This window comes from Choloepus didactylus, chromosome X (assembly GCF_015220235.1).
Source record: "Choloepus didactylus isolate mChoDid1 chromosome X, mChoDid1.pri, whole genome shotgun sequence".
NCBI lineage: Eukaryota > Metazoa > Chordata > Mammalia > Pilosa > Megalonychidae > Choloepus > Choloepus didactylus.
In genome coordinates, this window is record NC_051334.1 from 144,999,052 (window position 1) to 145,026,647 (window position 27,596).

At 39.6% G+C, this 27,596-nt stretch overlaps 2 pseudogenes; both read left to right on the forward strand.

The window, feature by feature from the left end:
• The first annotated feature begins 2,441 nt into the window (after nucleotides 1-2,441).
• Nucleotides 2,442-3,022, forward strand: LOC119522378 (annotated as a pseudogene).
• Nucleotides 3,023-12,931: 9,909 nt separating this feature from the next.
• Nucleotides 12,932-24,220, forward strand: LOC119522379 (annotated as a pseudogene).
• The last annotated feature ends 3,376 nt before the right edge of the window (nucleotides 24,221-27,596 follow it).

Here is a 27,596-nt window from a genome sequence, read left to right on the forward strand (position 1 = left end):
TAACAGCATGAAGCATGCAAACATATACATCATGCATGTCCCAGAAGAAGAACAGAAGGGAAAAGAGGCAGAAAGAATATTTGAAGAAGTAATGGCTGAAAATTTCCCAACTCTTATGAAAGACACAGATATACATGTCCAAGAAGCACAATGTACTCCAAACAGAATAAACCCTAATAGATCTACTCTGAGATACATACTCATCAGAATGTCAAATGCCAAAGACAGAGAATTCTGAAAGCAGCAGGAGAAAAGCAATTTGTCAATACAAGAGATCCTCAATATGTCTAAGTGCTTATTTCTCATCAGAAACCATGGAGGTGGGAAGGCAGTGGTAAGATGTAGTTAAGGTACTGAAGAGAAAAATTGCCAGCCAAGAATTCTTTATCCAGAAAAGCTGTCCTTCAAAAATGAGGGAGAGTTTAAAATATTCACAGATAAACAGAAGCTGAGTTTGTCAACAAAAGACCAGCCCTACATGATTTACTAAAGGGAGTTCTGCAGGTTGAAGGGAAAATTCAGGAGAGAGTTGATTGCAGTAGTGTGAAGAAGTGAAGATCTTCACTAAGGTAACTAAAAGGGTAAATGCAAAGCCCAAGAGTACTGTATCCTTAATATACAACTCAACTCTTTAATTCCTACCTGTGTCAGAATACAATTGAACAATTAAAAGTCACATTTCTGGATAATGGATATGCAAAATATAAAGTAGGAAAGTGGGAGAAAAACAGCATAAAGAGGGGAAATAGAGGGATATGAGAGCAGGCAATGAATGTTATTGAAGATAAGTTGGTATCTTTGCAAATTAGTAGGTTAGAGATAGACATACATTGCATAATACAAACTCCAGGGTAACCACAAAGAAAGTATTTACAAACTATACAGAAATATAAATGAGAAAGGGACCAGTCAGATATATCACAAAAGATAAACTACAAAGAAAGAGAGGTTGCAATAAAGGAACAGAGGGATGCAAAAAAGATAAAGCATGTAAAACCAAAGGGCAAAGTGGCTTAAAATTACTGACTTTACAATAGTAATATTGAATGTTAATGGATTAAACTCTCCAATCAAGAGACAGTTTGGCAGAATGGATGAAAAAGCATGATTCAACTATATTTTGTTTACTAGAGACTCGCCTTACACCCAAAGGCAAAAATAGGTTGACTGTGAAAGGTTGGAAAAAGATAGCTCATGCAAATAGTAACCAAAAGGAGCTGAGGTAGCTATACTAATTTTGGAAAATATAGACTTCAGGTCAAAAGCTGTTAAAAGCACAAAGAAGGATTCCATATCTCAATAAAAGTGTGAATTAATGAAGAAGAAATAACAATCATAAATGTTTAAGTATTGAACCATGGTGACCCCAAATACATGAGGCAAACATTAGAAAAACTGAGGGGAGAAATAGACACCTCTCCAACAATAGTTGGCGAGTTCAATATACCACTCTTGTCAATTGATACAACATTTAAGATCAATAAGGGAACAGAGAAGCTGAATGATAAGAAAGATTAACTATACCTAACAGACATATACAGAACATTGCACCCCCAAACAGCAGGATATACATTCTTCTCAAGTGCTCATGGATCATTCTCAAAGATAGACCACATGTTGGGTCAGAAAATAGGTCTTAATAAATTTAAAAAGATTGAAATAATACAAAGCACTTTCTCTGATCATAATGGAATGTAGCTGGAAATCAATAATAGGTGGAGGACTGGAAAATTCACAAATATATGAAAGTTAGACAACACACTCTTAAACAATCAGTGGGTCAAAGAAGAAATTTCAAAAGATGTTAGTAAATATCTCAAGACAAATGGAAATGTGAACACAACATATCAAAACTTTTGGGATGCAGTGAAGGCAGTGCTGAGAGGGAAGTTTATAGCCCTAAATGCTTACATTAAAAAAGAAGAAAGACCTAAAATCAATGACCTAACTGTACACTTGGAGGAACAAGAAAAAGAACAGCTAACTAGTTCCAAATCAAGCAAAAGGAAAGAAATAGCAAAAATTAGAGCAGAAATAAATGAAAGTGAGAATAAGAAACAGTACAGAGCATTAACAAAACCAAAAGTTGGTTCTCTGAAAAGATCAATAAAATTGACAAATACTTACCTAGACTGACAAAGAAAAAAAGAAAGAAGACACAAATAAATTAAATCAGAAATGAGAAGGGGAACATTACTACTGACCCCACACAAATAAAGAAGATCATAAGAGGATACCATGAACAACTGTATGCCAACAAATTAGACAACTTAGATAAAGTATACACAGTCCTAGAAACACAAGAATGACTGACACTGAATCTAGAGTCTAGAAGAAATGAAAGATCTCAACAAACCAATTACAAGTAAAGAGATTAATCATTCATATAAAACCTGCCAACAGGTAGAGGCTGCAAGTCACCACTGGCCATGCTCACCACTATGGAGGCAGCCAAGGTAGAGTTTCTAGCTGAGAAGGAGCTGATCACCATCATCCCTAACTTCAGCCTGGACAAGACCTATCTTATCGGGTGGGATTTGGGGCCTTTTAACTCTGGTTTACCAGTGGAAGTGCCTCTTTGCTTGGCAATTAACCTGGAACAAAGACAGAAGTGTCAGTTAATACCTGCTGACTGGATGGATGTAGAGAAGCTGGAGGAGAATTGGGACCATGAACAAAGGGAGGAAACTTTTACCCCAGTGCCCAGCCCTTATACATGGAGCTGACCAAACTCTTGCTAATCATGCTTCAGACAACATTCCAGAAGCAGATGAGATCCAGTCAAGGATATGTGGGACACTCACATAGCCAAGCTCCAGACTTGTGGAGGCAGCAGGAGGAAAATGCCAAGCTGGATAACTTGACCTTAATGGAGATCAACAGCAGCAGGATTTTCCTCACACAAGTGCTTGATCACATGTACAAGCTCTGTATGACCCTCCAAACTTCTGAAAGTGCCCAGTCTCTTGATTTTGTAAAGGTGTCCCATTTGGTGGTAGGAGGCTTGCTGACTGATGTGTAAGTGCTTCAGGAAGTGATAGAAGAACTCACAGTTGTGAAGTTCTAGAAATATTTTTAAATTTCTGAGATACATGTGCAGTCATGCAAAGAATGGATTCATAAGACTTAGAGAAGAAAACGTTTGTGGTTAGTCCCCAAAACAGCTCCCTGGAACATTCTTTGATTCCACATCTATTTCTAGAAGCCAGCTTTCTTTTGTGGTGGAAATAAAGCCTTTTGCAAAGCAAGCTATTCTCACTAGCAGAGGATCCAGTCTCCAGCACAAGGACTGTCATGTGTGGAGTATATAGGGACCGTTAGGTGTTGTTTTTAAAAGATACAGTGGGAATAGCAATAGGACGTAGGGCTTTTTCCCTTCTTGGGTTAAATTTAGACTCTCCTACAGAAGTTGCTCACACAGGCTGGCAGGTGGAGCAGCTAGTGATGCAGACAAGCATTTTATAATCTAAGTCCTGATAGACAATAAAAGTCAACCCAAATCTGACTGTTGGAGTTTTGCCCTGTGTAATTATCATGTAAAAGGCACAAACCATAAGGCTACCAGGACTTGATAAAGCCAAACTGAGGTGTGTAGCAGTCAATTACAAACTTCAAAACAAAGCTCTGGGTGCCTCTTGTTGTTTGGCTACTTCTGGTTAGGGTTTTATTTTAAATTAATAATTCAATTTTATTGAGATATATTCACATACCATGCAGTCATACAAAGCATACATTCAATTGTTCACAGTACCAGCATAATTAATCCAACACCATAATTAATTTTTGAATGTTTTCATTACCACCCACTCAAAAATAATAATAAAAATTAAAGTGGAAAAGAACAATTAAAATTAAAAAGAGCACTGGGTGCTTTTTTTTTGCCCCTGTTTTTCTACTCATCCATCCATACACTGGACAAAGGGGAGTGTGGTCCATATGGCTTTCCCAATCACATTGTCACCCCTCATAAGCTACATTTTTATGCAATTGTCTTCAAGATTCAAGGGTTCTGGGTTGTAGTTTCATAGTTTCAGGTATTTACTGCTAGCTATCCCAATTCATTAGAACCTAAAAAGGGTTATCTATATTGTGCATAAGAGTGCCCACCAGAGTGACCCCTCAGCTCCTTTTGTAATCTCTCAGCCAATGCAACTCATTTCATTTCATTTCACATCCCTCTTTTGGTCAAAAAGATGTTCTCCATCCCATGATGCCAGGTCCAGATTCCTCCACAGGAGTCATATTCCACATTGCTGGGGTATTTACACCCCTGTGTGTCAGATCCCACGTAGGAGGGAGGGCAGTGATTTCATCTGCCAAGTTGGCTTAGCTAGAGAGAGAGGGCCACATCTGAGCAACAAAGAGGCATTCAGGAGGAGAAACTTAGGCACAATTGTAAGCAGGCCTAGCCTCTCCTTTGCAGTAACAGTCTTCCCAAGGACAAGTCCCATGATAGAGGGCTCAGTCCATCAAACCACCAGTCCCCAATGTCTGTGAGCACATTAGCAACCATCGAGATGGGGAAGCCCAACACCCCTGCATTCGCCCCCAGCAATGTTCACATTAGTGGTAGCATATAATATTTCTCTTTTTGTGCCTGGCTTATTTCACTCAGCATTATGTCTTCAAGGTTCATCCAAGTTGTCATATGTTTCATGACATCATTCCTTCTTACTACTGTGTAGTATTCCATTGTGTGAATATACCACATTTTATTTATCCACTCATCTGTTGAAGGACTTTTGGGCTGTTTCCGTCTCTTGGCAATTGTGAACAATGCTGCTATGAACACTGGCATGCAGATATCTCTTCATGTCACTGCTTTCAGATCTTCCAGTTATATACTGAGAACTGCAATTGCTGGATCGAAGGGTAACTCTATATCTAGTTTCCAAAGGAACTGCCAGACTGTTTTCCAGAGTGGCTGAACCATTATACAGTCCCACCAACAATGAATAAGACTTCAAATTTCTCCACATCCTCTCCAGCATTTGTAGTTTCCTATTTGTTTAATGACAGCCATTCTAATTGGTGTGAGATGGTATCTCATTGTGGTCTTAATTTGCAACTCTTTAATAGCTAGTGAAGCTGAACCTTTTTTCATGTGTTTCTTGGCCATTTGTATTTACTCTTCAGAGAACTGTCTTTTCATATCTTTTGCCCATTTCATAATTGGGCTGTCTGTACTATTGTCATTGAGTTGTAGGATTTCTTTATATAGGCAAGATATCAGTCTTTTGTCAGATACATGGATTCCAAAATTTTTTTTCCTTTGATTTGGCTGCCTCTTCACCTTTTTGACAAATTCCTTTGAAGTACAGAAGCTTCTAAGCTTGAGGAGTTCCCATGTGTCTATTTTTTCCTTTGTTGCTTGTGCCTTGGGTGTAAGGTCTAGGAAGTGACCTCCTAATACAAGGTTTTGAAGATGTTTCCCGACATTATCTTCTAGGAGTTTTATGGTACTGTCTCTTATATTGAAGTCTTTGATCCACTTTGAGTTAATTTTCATGTAGTCTGTGTGGTAGGAGTCCTCTTTCATTCTTTTGGATATGGATATCCAACTCTCCCAGCGCCATTTGTTGAAAAGACTGTTATGTCCCAGTTCAAAGATCAGTCAGCCGTAGATCTGGGGGTCTATCTCTGAATTCTCAATTCTATTCCATTGATCGATATACCTATCTTTGTGCCAGTACCATGCTGTTTTGACTACTGTGGCTTTATAATAAGCTTCAAAGTCAGGGAATTTAAGTCCTCCCACTTCGTTTTTCTTTTTTAGAGTGTTTTTAGCAATTGAAGGCATCTTCCATTTCCAAATAAATTTGACAACTAGCTTTTCCAAGTCTGCAAATTAGGTTGTTGGAATTTTGATTGAGATTGCATTGAATCTATAGATGAGTTTGGGTAAAATTGACCTCTTAATGACATTTAGCATTCCTATCCATGAACATGGAATATTTTTCCATCTTTTAAGGTCCTTTCTATTTCTTTTAGTAGAGCTATGTAGTTTTCTTTGTATAGGTCTTTTACTTCTTTGGTTAAGTTTATTCCTAGGCACTTGATTTTTCTAGTTGCTGTTGAAAATGGTATATTTTTCCTGAGTGTCACTTCACTTTGTTCATTTCTAGCATATAGAAACATTACTGATTTATGTGCATTAATCTTGTATCCCACTTCTTTGCTAAATTTATTAGCTCCAGTAGGTGTATCATCGATTTCTCAGGGTTTTCTAGATATAAGGTCATATCATCTGCAAAGAATGACAGTTTTACTTCTTCCTTTCCAATTTGTATGCCTTTTATTTCTTTGTCTTACCAGATTGCCCTGGCTAGCTCTTCCAGCATAGTGTTGAATAACAGTGGTGATAGCGGGCATCCTTGTCTCATTCCTGATCTTAGAGGGAAGGCTTTCAGGCTCTCACCATTGAGTACTATGCTGGCTGTGGGTTTTTCATATATGCTCTTTATCATATTGAGGAAGTTTCTTTAAATTCCTACCTTTTGAAGTATTTTTTATCAAAAAGGGATGTTGGATTTTGTTGAATGCTTTTTCAGCATCTGTTGAGATGATCATTTGATTTTTTTCTTTTGATTTTTTAATGTGTTTTAATACATTGATTTTCTTATGTTGAACCATCCTTGCATGCCTGGAATGAACCCCACTTGATCATGCTGTATGATTTTTTAAATGTGTCTTTGGATTCAATTTGCAAGTATTTTTTTGAGAATTTTTGCATCTATATTCATTAAGGAGATTAGCCTGTAGTTTCCCTTTTTGTGTCATCTTTGCCTGGTTTTGGTATTAGATTGATGTTAGCTTCATAAAATATTTTATGTAGTGTTCCATTTTCTTCAATGCTTTGAAAGAGTTTACTTAAGATTGGTGTCAGTTCTTTTTGGAAAGTTTGGTAGAATTCCCCTGTGAAGTCATCAGGCCCTGGGCATTTATTTGTCAGAAGTTTTTTGATGACTGATTGTATCTCTTTGCTTGTGGTTGGTTTGTGGAGGTCTTCCATTTCTTCTCTGGTCATTCTAGATTGTTCATATGTTTCCAGGAAATTGTCCATTTCCTCTGCATTGTCCAGTTTGTTGGCATACAGTTGCTCCTCTTATAATTTTTTTTAATTTCTTCAGGATCCTCAGTAATGTCACCTTTCTCTTTCATTGTTTTGTTTATATGGGTCTTCTCTCTTTTTGATTTTGTCAGTCTAGCTAGTGCCTTGTCAATCTTGTTGATCTTCTCAAAGAACAAATTTTGGTGGTATTTATTCTCTCTATTGTTTTTCTTGTTCTCTATGTCATTTATTTCTGCTTTAATCCTTGTCATTTCTTTTCTTCTACTTGGTTTAGGATTAGTTTGCTGTTCATTTTCTATCTTCTTCAGTTGCTCCATTGGTTCTGTGATTTTAGCTCTTTCTTCCATTTTGATGTATGCATTTATGATATAAACTTCCCCCTCAGTACTGCTTTTCCTGCATCCCATGGGTTTTGATATGTTGTCTTCTCATTTTCATTCATTTCTATATATTTAGCAATTTCTCTTACTATCTCTTCTTTAACCCACTGACTATTTAGGAGTGTGTTGTTTTACCTCCAGGTATTTGTGAATTTTCTAAGTCTCTGATGGTTATTGACTTCTAATTGTATCCCACTGTGGTCAGAGAATGTGCTTTGAATAATTTCAATTTCTTTTTAAAATTTACTGAGGCTTGTTTTATTTTCCAGAATATGGTCTATTCTGGAGAAAGTTCTGTGAGCACTAGAGAAAAATGTGTATCCTGGTGATTTGGGATGTAATGTTCTGTATATGTCTGTTAAATCAAATTCATTTAACATATTGTTTAGGTTTTCAATTTCCTTATTGGTCCTCTGTCTGGTTGATCTATCTATAGGAGAGACTGACATGTTGAAGTCTTCCACAATTATTGTGGAAACATCTATTGCTTCCTTTATTTTTACCAGTGCTTGTCTCATGTGTTTTGTGGCACCTTGATTGGGTGCATAAACATTTATGATTGTTGTTTTCTTCTTGTTGAATTGCCCCTTTTATTAGTATGTAGTGGCCTTCTTTGTTTCTCATAACATCCCTGCATTTAAAGTCTATTTTATCTGAGATTAATGTTGATACTCCTCCTTTCTTTTGGCCATAGCTTGCATGAAATATTTTTTCCATCCTTACAGTTTCAATTTCTTTGTGTCCCTGCGTCTAAGGTGAGTCTCTTGTATGCAACGTGTTGATGGTTAATATTTTTTTTATCCATTCTGCCAATCTTTATGTTTTAATTGTGGAGTTTAATCCATTTACATTCAACATTATTACTCTGAAGGCATTTCTTGAATCAGCCATCCTCTCCTTTGGTTTATGTTTGTCAGGTATATTTTTTCCTCTCTCTCTTATTGTCCTTCAATGAACCAATACTGACTCTCTTTAGTACTGAACCTTTCTCCATCTCTCTCTCTCCTTTCTTTGTTTCTCTGTCAGTAGGGCTCTATTTAGTATCTCAAGTAGGGCAGGTCTCTTTTTAGAAAATTCTCTCAGCATTTGTCTGTGAAAAATTTAAGCTCTCCCTCAAATTTGAAGGAGAGCTTTGCTGGATAAAGAAATCTTGGTTGGCAATTTTTCTGTCTCAAAATTTTAAATATGTCATGCCATTGCTTTCTTACCTCCATGGTGGTCGCTGAGTAGTCACTACTTAGTCTTATGTTGTTTCCTTCATATGTGGTGAATTGCTTTTCTCTTGCTGCTTTCAGAACTTGCTCCTTCTCTTAAGTATTTGACAGTCTGTTCAGAATATGTCTTGGATTGGGTTTATTTGTATTTATTCTATTAGGAGTTTGCTGGGCATTTATGCTTTGTGTACTTATGTTGTTTAGAAGGTTTGGGAAGTTTTCCCCAACAATTTCTTTGAATACTCTTTCTAGACCTTTACCCTTCTCTACCCCTTCTGGAACACCAATGAGTCTTATATTTGGACATTTTATATTATGTATCATATCCCTGAGGTCCATTTTGATTTTTTCAATTTTTCCCCATTCTTTCTTTTGTTCTATCATTTTCCATTTTGTCATCCTCCAGGTCACTGATTCATTGTTCTGCTTCCTCTAATCTTGTACTATGAGTATCCAGATTCTTTTTAATTTGGTTGACAGTTTCTTTTATTTCCATAAGATCACCTATTTTTTTATTTACTCTTGAAATTTCTTCTTCATTCTCTTCTAGGGTCTTCTTCATGTCTTTTGTATCCTATGCCATGCTCTCATTGTTTGTCTTTAGTTCTTTGATTAACTGCTCCAAGTACTGCATCTCCTCTGATCTTTTGATTTGGGTGTTTGGGTTTGGGTTATCCATATCGCCTGTTTTTTTTCATATGCTCTAAAATTTTCTGTTGTTTTTGTCCTCTTGGCATTTGCTTAACTTGATAGGGTTCTTTAAGGTATGCATGCTAATTCAAAGACTAATCTCTAATTTGTCAGATCTACAGCTTGGTGGAGTACACTTTCTCTAACTAACCAGCAGGTGGTGGTCACAAGCCACGTATTCCCCTCAAGCCAGTTCTCTCCAACTTTGTCTTTGTCATGTGTGTGTGTCTGATTCTTGTCAGGGTCCAATTGGTGCACCAGGTTTTTGTGTGAATTTGGTGATGTCTGCCCTGAATGTGGGGGTGTGTCTCTGAGCAGTTAGGGAGGGAGAGCAGCTTTAATAATCAAGCCTCCCAGGTGTTCCTGGAGATTTAAGGCTGTTGCAAGTGTCTAAACCTTCAGTTCAGTTACAGTACAGATTGTATCTGCCACTGACCCACAAGTCCTTGGTATTGGTGTATGGTCCCTGGCATTTCCAAGTGGGTCCCTCTTCCAAGCTGTGCCCTCCTAGGCCTCTGCTGAGGGAAGGCTGTGCTACATCACAAGTGTGTGCTGTCCCTCAAGGGAAGTTCTGGGCAGCCATGCCGTGTAGGGTCATTCCCCCCTGCTGAAAGGATGTTAATTTCCCCCTTTTTGCACAGTTCTGCCTTCTTAGCTTTGGGACAATTAGCTGTGGGTTCACAGAAGGCTATTGTCCATGTCCAATATTTTGGCATGTGTGCATGTTGCTGGAAACACTTCCTGTCACACTGGATTTTTTTTGGCATGGCTCTGAGCTCTGGCTCTGTGCCAGGCAGGAGGCTTCCCAGTCCACCAGGAAGATCACTGTAAGGGGTGTGGTTTTTTCTCCTTTTGGCTAACATCTGTCTTCCTCACTCAGAGACAATTAGCAGTGCATGCATGAAAGGCTATCATCCATGCCAGATATTGAGGCCTAACCACAGGTTGTGGAGATGCCATTCCTGCTGCGCTTCAATGAGCAGTTCCCACTACCATATCTGCAGCTGCTTTTGGGTTTGTTAAAGAAGACCTAATCTGAATCTAAACACCAACCCATGGTTTCCCCACACTGCAGCATGGCTGCTGGATATTCAGCAGGCTTACTCACTCATTTCAGAATGCAGATTCCAGGTTTCACCAAGTGCATGGTCCCTGTGGATTTAGCAAACCTTGTTCAGGTGGTGCATCACTGGAACTGGTGTTCTGTGTCCCTTTCTGGCTTTTATCTAGTATTTTTCATGGATGTGTTTTTTTGCCCTGTCTCTCCTAACTGCCATCTTCCAGAAGTCTCTGGTTAGGGTTTAACAGGTTGCTTTTAAGAGACAATGTCAGGGGAAAATTAATCCAGTAAATTGAGTTTGTGAGTGAAACTTCAGACAGTGCTAGGAAGGAAAGTCAGATCTGTAACTGCTCTTGATGGATTTGTGGGAAGGACTCTGTAGTAGACAGCAATGACTCAAATATGGGTAATAGGGAAAATTAACTCAGAATTTTAGCATTTTGGCATTGCTAGGCTCCTTTGAGGAATAGCATTACTTTGAGAGTGGAAGTGACTGTCAAGGGTCCCACAGTAAGTAGAAAGTTCTGTTGCCATCTGGCTTTTGACTGCAACACCCAGACAGGAGCCATAAGTAGCATGTTTTCTTGAGGGCTTTGGGAAGAAAGGATGTGAGTGATGGACCCAGCCTGAAGAATAGCTCTGTTATTTGCCCTTTAGTGTATTTCTCTTTTAAATTGCTTTCCAGGAGTACCTCCAACAAGTACCTGAGAGCCAAGCACCAGGGTTAGGGGAACCAGCAGACATACCTCAGGAATTGAAGGTGACTGTGCTGGGGGCTGCTTTCATTTCACCCTTACTGAGTCTTCTAGCTTCAATCTGGGGGTCTTTTGGAATGGGGCTTTGTGTAATCATGGGGAGTCTGATGTCCTTCTCAGATCTTGTCCCTTAATACTCCTCTCAAAACCTGGCTGAGCTATATTTGACTCTCTGACTTCCTGTCAGACTTGTGAATCCACAGTGGTTCTGAGCTTTTTCTGCCCACATTTTATTATGGTATAAAAATATTTTCCTCTTAATGTGATTTAGGAAGATTTTATTTTTTGGATGTTGTCAGAAATTACAATATATTCATAAATACCTAATTACAACATTCAATGAATAATATTACAATACAACTAATTCAAACAAGTGCACTTAGAACAGGTTTAATTTCACAGCATCTAAATTGCCTCCAGAGTGCCAGAGGTGGCTTCTCTTCCCTCCCAGGTTCTGGTCTCTGCTCTAGTGGCTAAGCACAGGGTATGCACAGAGGAGTGTGGCCAGTTTGCACATCTTCATCAGGTCAAGGTGGAGTCAAGCAATAAGCTCAGGGTCACAAGGTCAGGAACAGGTTACTGCAAGAGAGGAGAGCCCAGAGCTTGGTGGAAGGAACCTCCAAGGCACTCTAGCTGGCTTCCCTGCTTCAAGAGTAACAGAATTGGCTCATGCTGACTATCACCATCTAGCGGTGGAGACTTGGAATTTTTTGCATGTTAAAACACATGACTCGGAGGGAAAGGGGTATCTGGTTTGAAATCCAGCTCTTTTGGGGTGTATTGTTTGAAATTAAAAAAAAAGAGCCTATCAAGAGACTTCCAGGAAGATGTTGGAATAGGATAGGCAGAGCTCACTCCTCTGCCATAAAGCAACTGAAGAACAGGCAGCAAATGACTGGGATAGTATTCCAGGGTATGGTTAACTTCTACATTATATAGGGAGGACCTGGATGAAAAAGTGGAGAAAATATGACTGGGATGTTGGGATAAGGTTGCTCAAGCATGACCACACCTGGAGCTGGCTGCTAGGCACTAGCCAGATCAGATAGCAGAGGAGTGGTTTGCTGCCAGCTGGGGAGATCATCCTTCTCAGTCCTGCAGCCTGGAGTTCCTGCATGGGAACCCAGGAGCCAGCAGACTCATTTTTAAAATTCAATTTTATTGAGATATAGTCACAAACCATACAGTCATCCACAGTGTACAACTAGTTGTTCACAGTGACATATAGTTGTGCATTAATCACCACAATCAATTTTTCAACATTTTCATTATCACACACAAAAGAGAATAAGAATAAAAGTTAAAGTGGAAAAGAAGACCCAAAACATCCCATTCCCCTATCCTTCCCCATTATTCATTTACTTTTTGTCCCCATTTTTCTACTTATCTATCCGTACACTGGATGAACAGAGTGGGAGATATGAGGTTTTCACAATCACATGATCACACAGTGTAACCAATATAGTTATACAATCATCTTCAAGAATCAAGGCTACTGGGTTGCAGTTCAACAGTCAGCAGAGACCCTGCTGTGGTGTTTTATCCATACACAGAGACCTTGCTGTGGTGCCCAGTGCCCACCCCCATCCCTGAGGCAGGCTGCTGTGGGTGCCTACTTTTGGGGGAGACTGGGGGGCTTACCCTCAGGAGGAGAGGGGGATGCAGAGCAGAGCTGACCTGAAAATTGTCTGGTGAGAGAGACACTCTTGGTTCTGTTGCTTCCATCCTTTCTCCAAAGGGGCCTGGAGCATTCAAACTGCATGCATGGGCAGAGAGGTGGAAGTGAGGAAGGGAGCTTCATTGCAACACCAGGAGCACTTACCCCACCTCTGAGGCCCATGGGTACATGCAAGCCTGGGTCTTGTGGGCTGGCAAAAAACCTGAGCTGACTGCAGGTTCTGGGAGTTCAACCTCTCATTCCTAGAGCCCCAGGTCATTCCACAAGGGAGCCTGGGAATCACCAGACCTATTGTGCCCACAAGCAGGGTCTTGGCCAAGGTGCACAGTGCCTACTCCACACCCCTGGAGCTGGTAGCTTCCAGCATGTACAGAGACCTGTGGCCTTGACTGGAGTGTTGCCTGGTCAGGTTCCCACCCAGTGGGCTACCACATTGGGGAGAGGCTGGGTTGTGGGGAAGAGGTGGCCTAAGAGAACCATCTACTAGGGAGACAGGGAAAGTGAACCCTGGCAAATTGTTTTTCTACCCAGCCTTTTTGAAAAAGCAATTTTATTGATATATATTCATATACCAGATAATCATCCAAAGTGTACAATCAGGGGGTCATGGCATCATCATATAGCTGTGTATTCATCACCAGAATCAATTTTTGAACATTTTCATTACTCCAAAAAAATTAAAATAACAATAAAAGAAAACACCCCAAACATCCCATAACCCTTATTCCCCATTATTTATTTATTTATTTATTTATTTATTCTTTAGTTTCTTACTCATCTCTCCATACACTGGATAAAGGGAGTGTCATTCACAAGGATTTCACAATTACATAAGCACAACATGCTATATAGTTTTACAGTCATCTTCAAGAATCAAGTCTACTGGATTACAGTTCAACAGTTTCAGGTATTTCATTCTAGCTACATGAATACACTAAAAACTAAAAAGGAATATCTATATAATGCATAAGAATAACCTCCAGATTCACCTTTTGACTCTATTTGAAATCTCTCAGCTCCTGAAACTTTATTTTGTATCATTGCTCTTCTTCAATTTGGTCCAAGAAGGATTTCTCTATCCCATGCTGCTGGGGCCAGGTTCATCCCCTGGAGTTATGTTCCACATTGCCAGGGATATTTACACCACTGAGAGGCATGTCCCATGTAGGTGGGGGAGGGCAGTGAGTTTACCCACAGAGTTTCTGCTCAGCCTTTAACAGACTTCCAAAAAGAGTTACACTCCTGTGTGAGGCCCCAGTCTTGGTTTCACTGGGAATTACTGATAAACCAAGCCCAGAAGGAGACCTTCAATGCAAACACAGGGAAGTACAAAATCTTATGTGAATGATGAAAATCAACTTTCTAAATAATCTTTTAAGATAATCAAATGCCAAGAAACCAACAAAAAATCACAAAGCACATGAAGATTCAAGAAGATAGGGCCAACCTGATTGACCAAATTAAAAAGCCAGAGGAGACACATAATTTGGAACAACTAATCAAAGATGTTCAAACAAATCTCCTAAATAACTTCAATGGGTTGGCTAAAGATGTAAAGGATATGAGGATGACATTAGACCAGCATAAAGAAGAATTTGAAAGAGTAAATAGAAAAATAGCAGATCTAATGGAAATTAAAGATACCGTAAAGCAATTTAAAACATGTTAGAGACACACAACAGCAGATTTGAAGAAGCAGAAGAAAGAATAAGTGAACTAGAGGACACACAACTGAATTCAAATGCACAAAAGAACAAATAGTGAAAAAGATGTAAAAATTTGAATTGGCTCTCAGGGAAATGATGAACAACATGAAGCACACAAATATAAGTATCATTGGTGTCCCAGAAGGAGAAGTGTAAAGGCCTAGGAAGATTATTTGAGGAGATACTTGGGAAAAACTTCCCAACCCTTAAAAAAGACATAAATATGTGAATCAAAGAATCCCAACAGACTCCTAATAAAATAAATCCAATAGGCCCACTCCAAGACATATACTAATCAGATGTCAAATGCTGAAGAGAAGGAGAGAGTTCTGAAGGCAGCAAGAGAAAAAATGATTCACTACATACAAGGGGAGCCAAATAAGTCTAATTGCTGACTACTCTACAGGCACCATGGAGGTGAAAAGGCAGTGGTATGATATATTTGAGTCTGAAAAAGAAAAATTGCCAGCAAAGCTGTCCTTCAAAAGTGAGGGAGAGTTTAAAATTTTCAAACATAAACAAATGCTGAGAGAATTTGTTAACAAGAGACCTGTCTTGCAAGAAATAGTAAAGAGAGTTCTGTTGGCTGAAAGAAAAAGACAGGAGAGAGAGGTCTGCAGGAGGGCACAGAATTGAAGCATATTAGTAAGGGTAATAACTTAAAGGATAAAAAGAAAGAGAAAAAATAGATCTAACAAATAAAAACCAAAGGATAAGATGGTTGAATCAAGAACTGAATTTACATTAATAACTTTGAATGTTAAAGGATTAAATTCCCCAATTAAAAGACACAGATTGGCAGAATGGGTTAAAAAATATGATCCATTTATGTGCTGTTTACAAGAGACTCATCTTAGACCCAAGGATACAAATAGGTTGAAAGTGAAAGGATGTAAAAGATATTCCATGCAAGTAGTAACCAAAAAAAGCAGGGGTAGCTATACTAATATCAGACAAAATAGACTTTAAATGCAAAGATGTCATAAAAGACAAGGGAGGACACTATATATTAATAAAAGGGACAATTCACCAAGAAGAAATAAAAATCATAAATGTTTATGCACTCAATCAAGGAGCTCCAAAGTACATGAGGCAAACACTGGCAAAATTGAAGGGGGCAATAGATGTTTATACAATAATAATGGGAGGCTTCAATACACCACTATCTTCTATAGGTAGAACAACCAGACAAAGGATCAATGAGGAAATAGAGAACCTAAACAATATGATAAATGAATTAGACCTAAGAGGCATATATAGATTTTTGCATCCCCAAACACCAGGGTATGCATTCTTCTCAAGTACTCATGGAACATTCTTTAGGATGGATCACATGCTGGGGCACAAAACAGGTCTTAATAATCTTAAAAGTTTTGAAATTATTCAAAGCACTTTCTCTGATCATAACAGAATGAAGCTGGAAATCAATAATCACCAAAGAACCAGAATTTTTACAATTATATGGAGGTTAAACAACACACCCCTAAACAGTCAATGGGTCAAAGAAGAAACTACAAGATAAATAGATAAGTATCTGGAGGCAAATGAAAATGTGAAAACAATATATCAAAACTTGTGGGATGCAGTGAAGGCAGTGCTGAGAGGGAAATTTACAGCTGTCAATGCCTACGCTAAAAAGGAAGAAAGAGCTAAAACCAAAGACCTAACTGAATAATTGAAGACACTATAGAAAAAGCAGCAAACTAATCTTAAAGCAACAGAAGAAAAGAAATAACAAAGATTAAAGCAGAAATAAATGAATTGGAGAACAAAAATCAATGGAGAGAATCAATAAAACAAAAAGTTCATTCTTTGAGATCAACCAGGTTAACAAACCCTTAGCCAGATGGACAAAGTCAAAAGTGAGGGATTGAAAGGGACATGCCTAAAAAGGAAAGAATAAAATACAGTTAGCTCACTTTCTCCTGTTACTGCAAAGAAGGCTAAATCAAGAGAACACCTCAAACTGCAATATGTTTCTCAGAAGGTCTTCAGGGAAAATAAAGCTGGGCAGATGATCAAGCAAACTTTCCTGTGTAAAGAAACCCAGGAACCTGGACAAAAATTTACATTTATTTCAGAATCTATCTCCTGCCCTTCAAGTGAACTGAGAAGACTTGATGAGAAAAAGGCTAACAAATATTCCATGTTAAATCCAGCTGAAAATGACATAAACCAGAATTTTATGCAGTTACCTTCCCATAAAAATAAATAAGGATGCATTCTTGATGTTTCTGAACATAAATGCATTATAAATGAAAGTGATTTAGAAGAACTAAGGGTGGATGACTGTCCACGTGGGCCACAGGCATCTATACAATTTTGTAATTTCAATAGGAATAATAGTGCATCTCAACTGAAACAAAAGTCAGATACCGTGTTTTTTCCAGCAAAGGATCTGAAGGAAAAAGACCTTAATTCAACATTTGGTTGTGATTTTGGTCTCCCAGCAATAAATAGTTCACAAGAGCACCTAACAATTCAGGCAAACACTCTATCCCATAACCCTCTCATTGAACCAAATGATTGTGACACCAAGAATGTGGATAGATTACCTTCTGGTAAAATCCATCAAAAAGTGAAAATATGAGACAATGAAGATGGCAGCATAGAGAGGAGTGAAATACTGCTAGTCCCCCTGGAACAATTCATAAATGACCAAAAAGCTAGCAAAAAACCTGGAACAACTGCAGGGAGACAAATATGACTGTCCACTCATCACACACCAACCTGAATTGGGAGGAATGCCTGAGATTGCAGCGTATAATCTGTAAGTAAAAACTGCAGACCCATGCCAAGAGCTGAGAGCCCCTCCCTCATGGAAGCCTCATGACACTAGAGAGCAGCACTCTCTCAGCCAAGCTCCAACTGAGGTTTTAATGTTAACTGCTTAATACAGACAGTGAATCCCCAACAAAGCAGACAGAGGCTTTTGATGATGACTGACCTTGGGAGAGTTAGGGGACATATCTGTCTCAGGACAGGGAGCCCAGAGGATCAGGTGCTATCTCTGGCTGACAGGTAAATCTGGGAGCTTTCTGTCCCTTTCACTCTGAGTCAACCTGGGCAACTCAGTGGAGAAGCCTCAGCCGTTTTCAGCCTGCAGTGCTTTGCAGTAAAGCCTCAGCCATTTTAAAATCACAGCACTCTAACCAGCAGGATCAGAGAAACAAAGAATATATTTATATGCAAATGACCTCTCTGGAGGGGGCCTAGCTTCCCAAGAGGAAAGGGAGGGGCCCAGCTCTTCTACCTGTCTTACATTCTGAAACAGACCCCAGAGCCTGGGGGAGGAGAGCCATGGGCTACACCCCCTTACACCAGCCTATGACAGGCTGACAGTCACACTGCTGGGCAGAAAAGCACAGGGTGTGTCAGTCTTCTAAGAAAAACCATCAGGGAAACCAGATACTGAATATTTCCTCCTTCTGTGACCTGAGCCTGTTCTCATCTGGGAAAACCTGATTGGGGTGGTCTAGGAGGTCAGATGACTAGACAACAGAAAACTACAACCTACACTAAGAAAAACAAAGTTATGGCCCAGTCAAAGGAACAAACTTACACTTCAAGTGAGATACAGGAATTTAAACAACTAATGCTAAATCAATTCAGAAAGTTTACAGAAGATATGGAAAAAGAGATAAAGGCAGTGTTTATGAAAACACTGGGCATACATAAGGCAGAAATCAAAAGTTCAAAAAAACAGCTAGCAGAATCTATGGAAATGAAAGGCACAAAACAAGAGATTAAAGACACAATGGAGACATACAACAGCAGATCTCAAGAGGCAGAAGAAAACACTCAGAAACTGGAGAACAAAACACCTAAAAACCTACATGCAAAGGAGCAGATGGAGAAAAAAATGAAAAAATGTGAGCAATGTCTCTGGGAACTTAAGGACAAATGGAAATACAAGAATGTACGTATCATTGGTGTCCCAGAAGGAGAAGGGAAGGGAAAAGGGGAAGAAGCAATAATAGAGGAAATAATCAGTGAAAATTTCCCAGCTCTTATGAAAGACATAAAATTGCAGATCCAAGAAGTGCAGCATGCTCCAAACAGAACAGATCTGAGTAGGCCTATGTCAAGACACTTAATAATCAGATTCTCAAACATCAAAGACAAAGAGAGAATCCTGAAAGCAGCAAGAGAAAAGCAATCCTTCACATACAAAGGAAGCTTAATAAGACTATGTGTGGATCTCTTAGCAGAAACCATGGAGGCAAGAAGGAAGTGGTGTGATATATTTAAGATACTGAAAGAGAAAAACTGCTAACCAAGAATCCTATATCCAGGAAAGCTGTCCTTCAAATATGAGGGAGAGCTCAAAATATTTCCCAACAAACAGACAATGAGAGACTTTGTGAACAAGACATCTGCCCTACAGGAAATACTAAAGAGATCCCTACAGACTGATAGAAAAAGACAGGAGTGACTCTGGAACACAATTTTGAGAGATGGTAGCACGGCAATGTAAGTACACTGAACAAAGATAACTATGATTATGGCTGAGAGAGGAAGGTTTGGAGCATGTGAGACACCAGAAGAAAGGAGGAAAGATAAAGACTGGGACTGTGTAACTTGGTGAAATCTAGAGTGTTTAACAATTGTGATAAAATGTACAAATACATTCTTTCATGAGGGAGAACAAGCAAATGTCAACCTTGCAAGGTGTTAAAAATGGGGAGGCATTGGGGGAGGGATGCAACCAACATAAACTAGAGACTGTAACTAACAGAATCATTGTATTAAGCTCCCTTTAAAGTAACAAAGGTGATATACCAAGGTAAATGCAGATAAGGGGGGGGGGGCATAGGGGAGGCATGTGAGATACTTGACATTGGTGGTGTTGTCTGACTCCTTAGTCTACTTTGAGCACTAGAGAAGTATGTGTATCCTGGTGATTTGGGATGTAATGTTCTATATATGTCTTTTAAATCCAATTCATTTATCAGATTGTTTAGGTTTTCAATTTCCTTATTGGTCTTCTGTCTGGTTGATCTATCTATAGGAGAGAGTGATGTGTTGAAGTCTCCCACAATTATTGTGGAAACATCAATTGCTTCCTTTAGTTTTGCCAGTGTTTCTCTCATGTATTTTGTGGCACCTTGATTGGGTGCATAAACATTTACGATTGTTATTTCTGCTTGTTGAATTTCCCCTTTTATTAGTATGTAGTGGCCTTCTTTGTCTCTCAAAACATCCCTGCATTTAAAGTCTATTTTATCTGAGATTAATATTGCCACACCTGCTTTCTTTTGGCTGTAGCTTGCATGAAATATTTTTTTCCATCCTTTCACTTTCAATTTCTTTGTGTCCCTGTGTCTAAGGTGAGTCTCTTGTATGCAGCATATTGATGGTTCATTTTTTTTGATCCACTCTGTCAATCTATATCTTTTAATTGGTGAGTTTAATCCATTTACATTCAACGTTATAACCGTGAAGGCATTTCTTGAATCAGCCTTCTTATCCTTTGATTTATGTTTCTCGTATGTATTTTTCCCTCTCTCTATTAATATCCTTTAAGGTACCCGTACCGAATCTCTTTAGTACTGAACCTTTCTCCATGTCTCTCCTTTCTTTGTTTCTCTGTCAGTAGGGCTCCCTTTAGTATCTCCAGTAGGGCAGGTCTCTTGTTAGCAAATTCTCTCAGCATTTGTTTGTCTGTGAAAAATTTAAGCTCTCCCTCAAATTTGAAGGAGAGCTTTTGCTGGATAAAGTATTCTTGGTTGGAAATTTTTCTCACTCAGAATTTTAAATATGTCATGCCACTGCCTTGTTGCCTCCATGGTGGCTGCTGAGTAGTCACTACTTAGTCTTATGCTGTTTCCTTTGTATGTGATGAATTGCTTTTCTCTTGCTGCTTTCGGAACTTGCTCCTTCTCTTCTGTATTTGACAGTGTGATCAGAATATGTCTCAGAATGGGTTTATTTGGATTTATTCTATTTGGAGTTTGCTGGGCATTTATGACTTGTGTATTTATGGTGTTTAGAAGATTTGGGAAGTTTTCCCCAACAATTTCTTTGAATACTCTTCCTAGACCTTTACCCTTTTCTTCTCCTTCTGGAACACCAATGAGTCTTATATTTGGACGTTTTATATTATCTATCAAATCCCTGAGGTCCATTTCAATTTTTTCAATTTTTTTCCCCATTCTTTCTTTTGTGCTTTCATTTTCCATTCTGTCATCTTCCAGGTCACTGATTCATTGTTCAACTTCCTCTAGTCTTGTACTATGAGTATCCAGAATCTTTTTAATTTGGTCAACAGTTTCTTTAATTTCCATAAGATCATCTATTTTTTATTTAGTCTTGCAATGTCTTCTTTATGCTCTTCTAGGGTCTTCTTGATGTCCTTATATCCTGTTCCATGTGCTTCTTGATGTCCTTTATATCCCGTGCCATTGTCTCATCATTCATCTTTAGTTCTTTGATTAGTTGCTCTAGGTACTGTGTCTCTTCTGATCTTTTGATTTGGGTGGTTGGGATTGGGTTATCCATATCTTCTGGTTTTTTCATATGCTTTAAGATTTTCTGTTGTTTTTGGCCTCTTGGCATTTGCTTAACTTGATGGGGTTCTTTTAGGATTTGTAGACCAATTAAAATCCTTATCTCTAATTTGTCAGATGTACACCTTTGTGGAGTACACTTTCTCTGACTAATCAGCAGGTGGTGTCCACGAGCCACCTGTTCCCCTCAAGCCAGTTCTCCCCCGTTTTGCCTCTGTGGTGAGTGGGGGAGTAAGTCTTGTGGGGTCCAATTGATGTACCAAGCTTGCGTGTGTAGTTGGTGTTGCCCGCCCTGTATAAGGGGCATGTGTCTGGGCTGTCAGGGAGGGGGGGCGACTCTAACAATCAAATCTCCCTGGTGTTCCTGGAGTTTTAAAGCTGCTGCAATAGTCTAATCCTTCAGTTCAGTCCTGCCACAGTTTGTCTCTGCCACTGACCCACAAGTCCTTGGTATTGGCGTGTGGCCCCTGAGACTTGCGAGTGGGTCCCTCTTCCAGGCCTTGCACCCCCGGTCCTCTGTTGAGGATGACTGTGCTATGTCACAGGTGAGTGCCATCCGCCCAGGGCAGTTCTGAGCTGCTGGTCTGTGTAGGGAGGCTCCCAGTCTGCTGAAATGATGTCTGAGTGGGGCTTGTTAATTCCCACTGCTCCACCTTCCCAACTCTGGGACAACCAGCTGAGGGTGCCGGGAAGGCTAATGTTCACACCCAGTTTTGTGGTGTATGCATGTTATTGGAAGCACTTCTGTCACACTCAGTTGTCTGTGGCAGCTCTGGGCTATGGGGCCGGTGATGGGCAGGAGTGTTTCCTGTCCACCAGGATGATGGCTGTGAGTGGATGTCCCCCTTTTCTTGGGAAGTTGTGGTGTTTAGTGAATTTTCTCAGCCACTGGATTATTGCCTTTTGTCTCAGAGCTCTCTTAGTTCTGCTCTTGTCTTGACCTGCCCAAATTGCAAGTCTTTGAGGCTTTCTGTATTGGGCTTCTTAGAGTAATTGTTTTAGAAAAATAAAAAATAAAAAATAAAAAAAAATAGAAGGGCCCTCCTCAGAGATCTAATGTGTTATTGAAATGCAAAGAGACAAAGCAATTAGGGCTATTAAGGGAAGATCCAGGGGGCAGAGGGATCAGTTTTTCTTTGGGATTTGCAAATGTGCCTCAGGGCCTGAGCTCTGCCATTCCCCTTTCTGTGTTCACCAGAACTCCAAAAATCCTCCGCTTTTATTTTTGAGTTTGTCTTTTTGTTTTTGCTATGCCTATCTCCTCTCTGCTGGGCTGGCTGTTCTCAGATTCTCTACTGTCTGTTCTCAGTCTATATATGGTTGGAGTTTGTATCAGTAGAATGAGTTTCTGATGAGAGCTGCCACTGCAGTTCTCCCTTCTCCTTCCCAGCACTGATGGCTCCTCCTCCCACAGGACTGAGCCTGGCAGGGAGGGGTGTGGGTCCCCTGGCTGCAAAAACTTACAGATTTCACTGATCTCAGCAGTTCCACATTTTCATGAATGTTGTATGAAGTATGCCCAAAGTCAGATTGCTCTGCAGTGTCCAGTCCATGCAGTTCCTGGCTTTCTACCTACTTCCCTGGAGGAGTAACTAAAACATACACCTCACCAATCCACCATCTTGCCCTGCCAAGTCTACTTTGATTTAAGGTTATCTTTCCTTTTGCTGCTTCCTAGCTGTCAATTTTTTTTCCTCCTTCTTTTTTCTTTTTCTTTTGCCTCTCTACCCTCTTTGACTCTTCATCTTGCTTTGTGCAAGAAATGTAGATGCCCTTAAATAGATAGTGGTGAAGGTGGTGAACACATAAATATGTGACTATACAGGGTACCATCAATTTTTTACTTAGGATGGAATGTATGGCATGTGAACAAAACCATCTTTAAAAAAAATGGGTTGATGACAAAATCTTGAGGGCAATATACTGAGTGAAATAAGCCAGACACATAAGGACAAATATTGCAGGGTCTCACAGATAGGAACTAATTATAATATGTAAACTCACAGACATAAAATAAAAGGTACCAAGATATAGGATGAGGCTAAAGAACAGGGAGTGGTTGCTTAGTCTGAGCAGAATTTTCAACTAAGATGAACTTAAATATTTGGAAATGAACAGAGGTGTTGGTAGCAAGATGTGAGAATAACTAAAAGTGCTGAATGGTGCATGAATGAGGTGGAAAGGGGAAGCTCAGAGTTATATATGCAACCAGAAGGAAAGTTGGAGGTCAAAAGATGGGCATGTATAAAACTGAATCCTATGGTGGGCAATGTCTGTGATTAACTGTACAAATATTAGAAATCTCTTCCATGAACCAGAACAAATGTATGACAATACAATTAGAAGTTAATAATAGAGAGGCATATAGGGAAAAATATATACCTATTGCAAACTATATACTACAGTTAATAGTATTTCAATGTTCTTTCATAAACAGTAACAAATGTACTATACCAATACTATGAGTCAACAATGGAGGGGGGTTGGTTAGGGATATGGGAGGATTCGAGCTTCCTTTTCTTTTTTTTTATTCTTCATCTTTCACTTTATTTCTTGTCTGGAGTAATGAAAAGCCTCTAAAAATTGAACAAAAATTAAGTGTGGTGATGGATGCACAGCTGTATGAGGGTGCTGGGGGCAACTGATTGTACACTTTGGATCTTTGGATAATTGTATGGTATGTGAACAATCTCAGTAAAAAAATAAAAAAATAGAAATAGAAATTCATTGTTGATTGAGTTAAGCGCTGTCTATTGAATCCAATAATAATAATAAATGGGATTTGCATTTTGAAAAAAAAGTGAAAATAATATTTGGAAGAAATAAAAAAATCTGGAACTAAATGTGGAATCAAATAAGAAAAGAAATGAGTTTCTTACTACACAAGAAGAAAACAGAATTTGTAGTTCACCAGTACAGTCTTTACCGGACTTATTTCAGACTAGTGAAGAAAAATCAGAATTTTTGGGCTTCACAAGCTATACTGAAAACAGTGGCATGTATGATGTTATAGATATTGGGAGAGAAGAAAATTCAAATGATCTGTTGTCAATGTTTTTCTCTTCCCCTTCTACTTCTACATTTGCCAGCTTTCAGTCTTTAGACAATTTATACTTTTCAGAAATGATAAGGATCATATTCTTGAAATTTTTATAAATATGTACAAAAATTCTTAAGAATTTTTGCCAAATTTGTTTACAGAACCAAATGTAGTTATTAATAATAAAGGCAATGTTTGCATTTTATCTACAAAATGAGTGAGAGGATGCAAATAAACAAATTCAGAAATGAGAGGGGGGTCATTACCATGGACCCCAAAGAAATTTAAAAAATCATAAGAGGATAATATTAACAACTGTATGCCAACAAACTAGACAACTTAAATGAAATGGACAATTTCCAACTAACACATGAACAACCTACACTGACTCAAGAAGAAATATTGGACCTCAACAAATCAATTACAGGTAAAGAGATTGAATCAGTCATCAAACATCTTCCCACAAAGAAAATCCCAGGTTCAGATGGCGTCACAGGTGAATTTTACAAAGCATTCCAAGAATTAATACCATCCTACTAAAAATCTTCCAAAAAATGGAAGAAGAGGGAACACTACCTGTGCCAGTTTGAATATATATTGTGTCCCCCAAACGCCATTATCTATGATGTAATCTTGTGTGGGCAGACGTTATCAGTTTTGATTAGATTTCTTTGAGTGTTTCTTTGGAATGCACCCCACTCAGCTGTGGGTGATGTTACTCTAATTGGATATTTTCATGGAGGTGTGGCCCCACCCATTTAGGGTGGGCCTTGATCAGTGGAGTCATATAAATGAGCTGACTAGCAGAAGGAACTCCGTGCAGCTGTGAGTGATGTTTTGAAGAGGAGCCACAGCCAAGAGGGACACTTTGAAGAAAGCACAGGAGCTGCAGATGAGAGATATTTTGAAGATGGCTGTTGAAAGCAGACTCTTGCTCCGGGGAAGCTAAGAGAGGACAAATACCCCAAGTGCAACTAAGAGTGACATTTTTGAGGAACTGCAGCCTAGAGAGGAATGTCCTGGGAGAAAGCCATTTTGAAACCAGAACTTGGATCAGATGCCAGCCACGTTCCTTCCTAGCTAACAGAGGTTTTCTGGACACCATTGGCCATCCTCCAGTGAAGGTACCCAATTGCTGATGTGTAACCTTGGACACTTTATGGCCTTAAGACTGTAACTGTGTAACCAAATAAACCCCCTTTTATAAAAGCCAATCCATCTCTGGTGTTTTGCATTCCAGCAGCATTAGCAAACTAGAACAGATTTTGGTACCGGAAATGGGGTGCTTTTGCTGCTGAATTTGAAAATACCAAACATTGTGGAGTGGCTTTTTAAATGGATAAGGGGACGATTCTGGAAAAATTGTGAGGAGCTTGATAGAAAAGGCCTGATCTGCTCTGAAGAGACTGTTTGTGGAAAAATGAACTCTAAAGATACTTCTGACGAGGCCTTGAACAGAAATGATGACTGTGTTGTTGTGAACTGGAAGAAAGGTGATCCTTGTTTTAAAGTGGCAGAAAATTTGGCAAAATTGAGTCCTGGTGTCAGATGGAAGGAAGAATTTGAAAGAGTCAACCTGGAATACTTAGCTGAGGAGATCTCCAGACTACGTGTGGAGAATGTACCCTGGCTTCTCCTTGCAGCTTATAGTAAAATGCGAGCAGAGATAGATAAACTTAGAACTGAACTCTTGGGTTCAAAGAAACTGGAAGCTGATGGCTTGGAAAATTATGGGCTTCCAGGGGTGGAATCCCAGAAGCTACAGCCCAATATGAGAATATTACCAAACATGGAACCCAGCTGCCATTTCAGTACAAGCCAAGATTGGAGATGGAGTTATCCAGAAAGGATTTGTGGAAAGTTCTACTCTCTGATGGCTTTGACCCCTGTATGCTTCATGTGAAGCCAACAGAATTTTTGTGAGATCTTTATAGACAGAGCCACTGCTGGTCTGGACTGGAGGAGACAGACAAGGAACAAATTGAAGGAAAAATTTCTTCAAAGACAGAACCATGGAGGTTGAGGTCTGGAGTCAAGAGGTCTTGGGCTGGGAGAGTGGAGCAGCCCACATGCATGGAAAGGGTGAGTTTGCCCTGGAGGTCAAGGTTGAGCCTTCCACCTCGATGCTCTGGAAGAGTTTTGCCACCTCAGGTCCCAAAGAGGGTGGAGCACATTATCAGGGAATTGGGGAGAGCCTGGCTGCCACCACACTGTTCTGAAGGGGTTGAGTGTATGCCCCGGAGATGGAAGGGAATCTGGGAGCTGCCCCAATGTTTGAGGAGGGTGGGGCTGAGAAGGTGGTCTCCCCAATGTGTGGATATGTTGGTGCACTCACCTAAGCATTTGGAGAGGAAAGGGCTGCCACAAAGGCCCTTAGGAAGGGTTAGACTCCTGCTCTCTCAAGCCCCAAGGATGCAACATCATTCTGTAAATGACTCTCAGACTTTGAAATCTAATGGAGTTTGTTCTGCAGGTTTTAGGAACTGTTTTGGTCCTGTTAACCCTGTTTTCCTTACTCTTTCTCCTTATGACAATGGGAATGTTTATCCTATGAATGTCCCTCCTTTGTATATTGGAAGCACATAACTTGTTCTAAATTCACAGATCCACAGCTAAAGGAAAATTATGCCTAGGACTGACCATGTCTGTAACTGATTTTGATGTAACCTTGTACTTAACTATTACTGAAATGATTTAAGTTTCTGTGATATTGTGGGATGAATGTATTTTGTATATGGAAAGATAATGTCATTTTGGGGTCCAGGGGGTGGAATGTGCCAGTTTGAATATATAGTGTGTCCCCGAAATGCCATTATCTTTGATGTAATCTTGTGTGGGCAGACGTTATCAGTTTTGATTAGATTTCTTTGAGTGTTTCTTTGGAATGCACCCCTCCCAGCTGTGGATGATGACTCTAATTGGATATCACCATGGAGGCATGGCCCCACCCATTCAGAGTGGGCCTTGATCAGTGGAGCCATATAAATGAGCTGACAAGCAGAAGGAACTCAGGCAGCTGTGAGTGATGTTTTGAAGAGGAGCTACAGCCAAGAGGGACACTTTGAAGAAAGCACAGGAGCTGCAGATGAGAGATATTTTGAAGATGGCTGTTGAAAGCAGACTCTTGCTCTGGGGAAGCTAAGAGAGGACAAATACTCCAAGTGCAACTAAGAGTGACATTTTTGAGGAACTGCAGCCTAGAGAGGAATGTCCTGGGAGAAAGCCATTTTGAAACCAGAACTTGGATCAGATGCCAGCCACATTCCTTCCTAGCTAACAGAGGTTTTCTGGACACCATTGGCCATCCTCCAGTGAAGGTACCCAATTGCTGATGTGTAACCTTGGACACTTTATGGCCTTAAGACTGTAACTGTGTAACCAAATAAACCCCCTTTTATAAAAGCCAATCCATTTCTGGTGTTTTGCATTTCAGCAGCATTAGCAAACTAGAACACAACCTAACTCATTCTATGAAATCAACATCACTCTTAG